The following is a 7,387-nucleotide window of genomic DNA, read 5'->3' on the forward strand; positions in this document are numbered from 1 at the left end:
CGACGTCGTAAACTCAGGAGACAATTTTCTCCGAGTTTCCCATTTATACTCTGATTTGGAGGGTCGCATGGGAACTCTAATAGCACGAGAAAGCAGCACAGGCAGATTAAAATAGTGATAATATCGTAGCACTTTGACAATTCAAATTTGAGATTTTTTGTTTGAACTGTGCATAGTAGTCAGAGCTTTGATTGTCTTTGAAAGTGAATACAGTGAATTGGTCAATAACGACAACACGAATCCAGGCCACCAGTTCTCACAAGGCCTATAATGAGATTAGAGATGTTGTATTCGTTACTCAGTGCTCACTATTGATAATTTTGAGTAATATTGTTAACCATGTATAGCTCACAGAGGAAAAATTGTCATAGATCCATTCAGAGCAACAATACATTCAGAAAGACAATAAATCATACCACTGCAAAATGACAAAGGGTGGCTTCCTTGCTACACTTTATATACAAAAGTATGTGGACACCCATTCAGGTGGATTTGGCTATTTCAGCCACATGTATACAATCAAGCAAACACCTATGCAATCTCCATAGACAAACACGGATTTACTGAAGAGCTTGGTGACTTTCAACGTGGCACCGTCATAGGATGCCACCTTTCCAACAAGTCAGGTCGTCAAATTCATTCCCTGCTAGAGCTGCTCCGGTCAACTGTAACTGCTGTTATTGTTAAATGGAACCGTCTAGGAGCAACAACGGCTCAGCCGTGAAGTGGTAGGCCACACAAGCTCACAGAACAGGACTGCTGAGTGCTGAAGCAACACTCACTACCGAGTTCCAAACTGCCTCTGGAAGCAACGTCAGCACAATGACTGTTCGTCGGGACCTTCACAAAATGGGTTTGCATGGCAGAGCAGCCGCATACAAGCAGGCTGGAGTGGTGTAACGCTCGCCACCATTGGACTCTGGAGCATCTGGCAGTCTGACGGACTAATCTGGGTTTGGCGGATGCCAGGAGAACGCTACCTGCCCCAATGCATAGTGCCAACTGTAAAGTTTGGTGAATGAGGAATAATGGTCTGGGGCTGTTTTTCATGGTTTGGGCTAGGCCCCTTAGTTCCAGTGAAGGGAAATCTTGACGCTACAGCATACAATGGCATTCTTGATTATTCTGTGTTTCCAACTTTGTGGCAACAGTTTGGGGAAGGCCCTTTCAGGTTTCAGCATGACAATGCCCCCGTGTGCAAAGCGAGGTCCATACAGAAATAGTTTGTCGAGATCGATGTGGAACAACTTGACTGTCCTGCACAGAGCACTGACCTCAACCCCATCGAACACCTTTGGGATGAGTTGGAATGTCGACTGCGAGCCAGGCCTAATCGACCAGCAACAATGCCCGACCACACCAATGGTCTTGAGGCTGAATGGAAACAAGTTCCTGCAGCAATGTTCCAACTGCTAATGGAAAGCCTTCCCAGAAGAGTGGAGCCTGTTTTAGCAGAAAAGGGGGGACCTACTCCATATTAATACCCATAATATTGGAAGGAGATATCCACATACTTTTGGTCATGTAATGTATTTCATTACTGCACTCAAACTTGTTGACCTATAAGCCTCTTGCTCTTGACGTCCATAATTGAAACAATATTCATGGTTGTGCATATGCTTGTGCGCATGCATGTGTGATTCCAAAACAAGGGACAGATAAAATGCTACTGACAGATAACCTGTTATGCAACTAAGACATGTCTGTCTCCACTCTGGTCCCTGATCCATTCTCTATATTTAACCTGTCCTACAGTGTCTGGATGGGTGGGACATTCAATTAAACAAACAGAAAACAGGTTTTAAAGGGTAAAATTTGACTCATTTGACATGCCTGGGACAAAGGAAACTCTGTATGATCTGTGGTGATGACAACACAAAGAGACCTCAGTAGAATAACATACTGTATCAGCTGGAGGAATCCCTCTGCAGGTGACTGGGTTACACTGTGTTATGTTGCAATCTAGTGGTGGAAGAATAGAAGTGCAGTGTATCAGTGGGCATTTAAAAGAACAGGTGGAGACATGTCAATAGTCAATCAAATCAAATCACATTTTATTTGTCACATTCGCCAAATACAGCAGGTGTAGTAGATCTTACAGTGAAATGCTTACTTACAAACCCTTAACCAACAATGCAGTTTTAAGAAAAATACCTAAAAGTAACAAATAATTAAAGGGCAGCAGTAAAATAACAATCTACAGAGGTGAAGTGCCTAGGGGGGTAGGTGCCAGTTGCAGTTCAAAACACATTTGATCTACTACATGCAGTACCAGTCAAAAGTACCTACTCATTCAATGGGTTTCCTTTATTTGTACTATTTTCTACTATGTAGAATAATAGTGAAGACATCAAAACTATGAAATAACACATGGAATCATGTAGTAACCAAAATAGTTTTAAACAAATCAAAATATATTTTATATTTGAGATTCTTCAAAGTAACCACCCTTTGCCTTGATGACAGCTTTGCACACTCTTGGCATTCTCTCAACCAGCTTTATGAGGTAGTCACGTGGAATGCTTTTCCAACAGCTTTGAAGGAGTTCCCACTATGCTGAGCATTTGTTGGCTGTTTTTCCTTCACTCTGAGGTCCAACTCATCCCAAACCATTTCAATTGGTTTGAGGTTGGGGGATTGTGGAGGCCAGGTCATCTGATGCAACACTCCATTACTCTCCTTGGTCAAATAGCCCTTACACAGCCTGGAAGTGTGTTTTGGGCCATGTCCTGTTGAAAAACAAATTATTAAGCGCAAATCAGATGGGATGGCATATCGCTGCAGAATCGCTGCAGAATGCTGTGGTAGCCATGCTGGTTAAGTGTGCCTTGAATTCTAAATAAATCACTGAGAGTGTCACCAGCAAACCTTTATTTAACTAGGCAAGTCAGTAAAGAACAAATTCTTATTTTCAATAATGGCCTAGGAACAGTGGGTTAACTGCCTGTTCAGGGGCAGAACGACATATTTGTACCTTTTCAGCTCAGGGATTTGAACTTGCAACTTTTCAGTTATTAGCCCAACACTCTAACCACTAGGCTACCCTGCAACCTCCTTGTCCATGTTTCACGGTGGGAACCACACATGCATCATCTGTTCACCTACTCTGCGTCTCACAAAGACACGGCGGTTAGAACCAAAAATCTCAAATTTGGACTCATCAGACCAAAGCACAGATTTCCATCCGGTCTGATGTCCATTGCTCGTGTTTCTTGGACCAAGCAAGTCTCTTCTTCTTATTGGTGTCCTTTCATCATAATGCTTGATGGTTTTTGCGACTGCACTTGAAGAAACTTTAAAAATTCTTGAAATTTTCCAGATTGACTGACCTTCATGTTAAAGTAATGATGGACTGTCGTTTCTCTTTGCTCATTTGAGCTGTTCTTGCAATAATATGGAAATGGTCTTTTACCAAATAGGGCTATCTTCTGTATACCACCTCTACCTTGTCACAACACAACTGATTGGCTTAAATGCATTAAGAAGGAAAGAAATTCCACAAATTAACTTTTAATAAGGCATACCTGTTAATTTAAATGCATTTCAGGTGAGTACCTCATGAAGATGGTTGAGAGAATGCCAAAGAGTGTACAAAGCTGTCATCAAGGCTAAGGGTGGTTACTTTGAAGGATCTCAAATATAAACAATTTTACTTACTACATGATTCCCTAGGTGTTATTTCATAGTTTTGATGTCTTCAGTATTATTTTACCATGTAGAAAATATTAAAAATAATAAAAACCCTTGAATGAGTAGGTGTGTCCAAACTTTAGACTGGTACTGTATATATGGAATACACTTTTGACTGGTACTGTATATATGGAATACACTTTTGACTGGTACTGTATATATGAAATACACTTTTGACTGGTACTGTATATATGAAATACACTTTTGACTGGTACTGTATATATGAAATACACTTTTGACTGGTACTGTATATATGAAATACACTTTTGACTGGTACTGTATATATGGAATACACTTTTGACTGGTACTGTACATATGAAATACACTTTTGACTGGTACTGTATATATGAAATACACTTTTGACTGGTACTGTATATATGAAATACACTTTTGACTGGTACTGTATATATGGAATACACTTTTGACTGGTACTGTACATATGAAATACACTTTTGACTGGTACTGTATATATGAAATACACTTTTGACTGGTACTGTATATATGGAATACACTTTTGACTGGTACTGTATATATGAAATACACTTTTGACTGGTACTGTATATATGAAATACACTTGACTGGTACTGTATATATGAAATACACTTTTGACTGGTACTGTATATATGAAATACACTTTTGACTGGTACTGTATATATGGAATACACTTTTGACTGGTACTGTATATATGAAATACACTTTTGACTGGTACTGTATATATGAAATACACTTTTGACTGGTACTGTATATATGAAATACACTTTTGACTGGTACTGTATATATGAAATACACTTTTGACTGGTACTGTATATATGAAATACACTTTTGACTGGTACTGTATATATGAAATACACTTTTGACTGGTACTGTATATATGAAATACACTTTTGACTGGTACTGTATATATGAAATACACTTTTGACTGGTACTGTATATATGAAATACACTTTTGACTGGTACTGTATATATGGAATACACTTTTGACTGGTACTGTATATATGAAATACACTTTTGACTGGTACTGTATATATGGAATACACTTTTGACTGGTACTGTACATATGAAATACACTTTTGACTGGTACTGTATATATGAAATACACTTTTGACTGGTACTGTATATATGAAATACACTTTTGACTGGTACTGTATATATGGAATACACTTTTGACTGGTACTGTACATATGAAATACACTTTTGACTGGTACTGTATATATGAAATACACTTTTGACTGGTACTGTATATATGGAATACACTTTTGACTGGTACTGTATATATGAAATACACTTTTGACTGGTACTGTATATATGAAATACACTTTTGACTGGTACTGTATATATGAAATACACTTTTGACTGGTACTGTATATATGAAATACACTTTTGACTGGTACTGTATATATGAAATACACTTTTGACTGGTACTGTATATATGAAATACACTTTTGACTGGTACTGTACATATGAAATACACTTTTGACTGGTACTGTATATATGAAATACACTTTTGACTGGTACTGTATATATGAAATACACTTTTGACTGGTACTATATATATGAAATACACTTTTGACTGGTACTGTACATATGAAATACACTTTTGACTGGTACTGTACATATGAAATACACTTTTGACTGGTACTGTATATATGAAATACACTTTTGACTGGTACTGTACATATGAAATACACTTTTGACTGGTACTGTACATATGAAATACACTTTTGACTGGTACTGTATATATGAAATACACTTTTGACTGGTACTGTACATATGAAATACACTTTTGACTGGTACTGTACATATGAAATACACTTTTGAGTCTAACATCAGTATTGAAGGAAATGACACGAGTCTGGATTCAGGTGCTGGAATTCCAACTGTTTATTTTCTACTTTTTGGTGACTACAGAAAATGTTACATTTTAACACTGAAAATCCAAGGCTGGATGACATCATCACTTGCTTCTCTTTATTATTTATATTCCATGTTTTGTTTTGTTTAGCAAACACAGCAGATGATGTTGCACAGCACTGAGCGAGCAGTAGCAAAGCCAAGAATATTAGAACCTAAATGATTAAACCAACCAAGCTATGAGATACTGTGGCCCATGAGGACAGTCTCTTGGAGTAGGAGTGCTGATCTAGGGGAAGGTGACCCCACTTATTTACTAGGATTCAAAGGGAACAAATGACTGAATTACTGTGTTCTCTTTGGAAATAAATGTCAGAGAGTTGGTTTCCGTATTTTTTGTTGTTCAACTAAACCTTCCAGAGCTCTTTATAAAATATGAATAATTTCTGGAAGAGGCCCCAAGTAAGGATGCATAATTCCAGGATCTTTAAATAATGTTTTTCCAGAAGTCCTGGTTGGAGGATTCTGGATTTCCTGCTTTATTTCCTCCAGATTCCGGGTTTCCTCCAACTGTGATTTCAGGTTAAACCAGGGAACCCTGCCAACAGTGAGGGCCTCAGCCCCCTTTATTGTTTTAGTGTTTTCACATTCAAAATGACCACCTTTAGCCCACTACTTCTTTAGGGAATAGGGTACCACCTCAGATTTGCCCAAACGTCTGATTGTCTCAGGTGCTGCAGTACTATGATGAGACTCAGCCTGATTAGGGACACAGTAACACACATATATGGAAGCACACACACACACACACACACACACACACACACACACACACACACACACACACACACACACACACACACACACACACACACACACACACACACACACACACACACACACACACACACACACACACACTGAGAAATAAGATGAGCTTCAAGCTGCTAAACTGAGTTCACTGACACACACACACACACACACACACACACACACACACACACACACACACACACACACACACACACACACACACACACACACACACACACACACACACACACACACACACTGAGAAATAAGATGAGTTTCAAGCTGCAAAACTGAGTTCACTGACCACACACACACACACACACACACATACACACACTGAGAAATGAGATGAGCTTCAAGCTGCTAAACTGAGTTCACTGACCACACACACGCAGACACACACACACACACACACACACACACACACACACACACACACACACACACACACACACACACACACACACACACACACACACACACACACACACACACATAGACCAGATAAGTGCTGTCCCACCCATATACACACACAAGTTTCTTTGTAGGTTTATTAAACTTTGCTCATTGTCATTACACGAGTTTGCACCAAACAACAGACACTGTGTGGAGCTAGGCGGCAGGAACACAATATTATGAACAAGAGGCATGTGTCTCAAATCACACCCTAATCCCTATATAGTGCACTTCATCACACCATATTCCCTACCTAATGCACTACATCACATATTTGGAATAGGATTTAATTTGAGATGCAGTTCAGAACAAGCTCTCTGACCCTGCCCCTGGCAGGCCTGCTGCCCCACCCAGACCCCATCCATCCCATCGCTAACCCCCCCAACTCCACCCACCTCACTCTGTGTGTCAGATAGTAAAGTGACTCAGATCAGTCCTTAAGGACCAACTGTTTCATATATCTGATGTATTCCAGCTCTAACTCCCCTGATTCAACTAGTCACGGGCTTCATGATTAGTTGACTTAGTTGAAAGAGGAGTGCAAGTGTTGGAATAGACCTAATATGTGAAATGGTTG

The sequence above is a fragment of the Oncorhynchus gorbuscha genome, linkage group LG04, assembly GCF_021184085.1.
Source record: "Oncorhynchus gorbuscha isolate QuinsamMale2020 ecotype Even-year linkage group LG04, OgorEven_v1.0, whole genome shotgun sequence".
NCBI classification, from domain to species: Eukaryota; Metazoa; Chordata; class Actinopteri; order Salmoniformes; family Salmonidae; genus Oncorhynchus; species Oncorhynchus gorbuscha.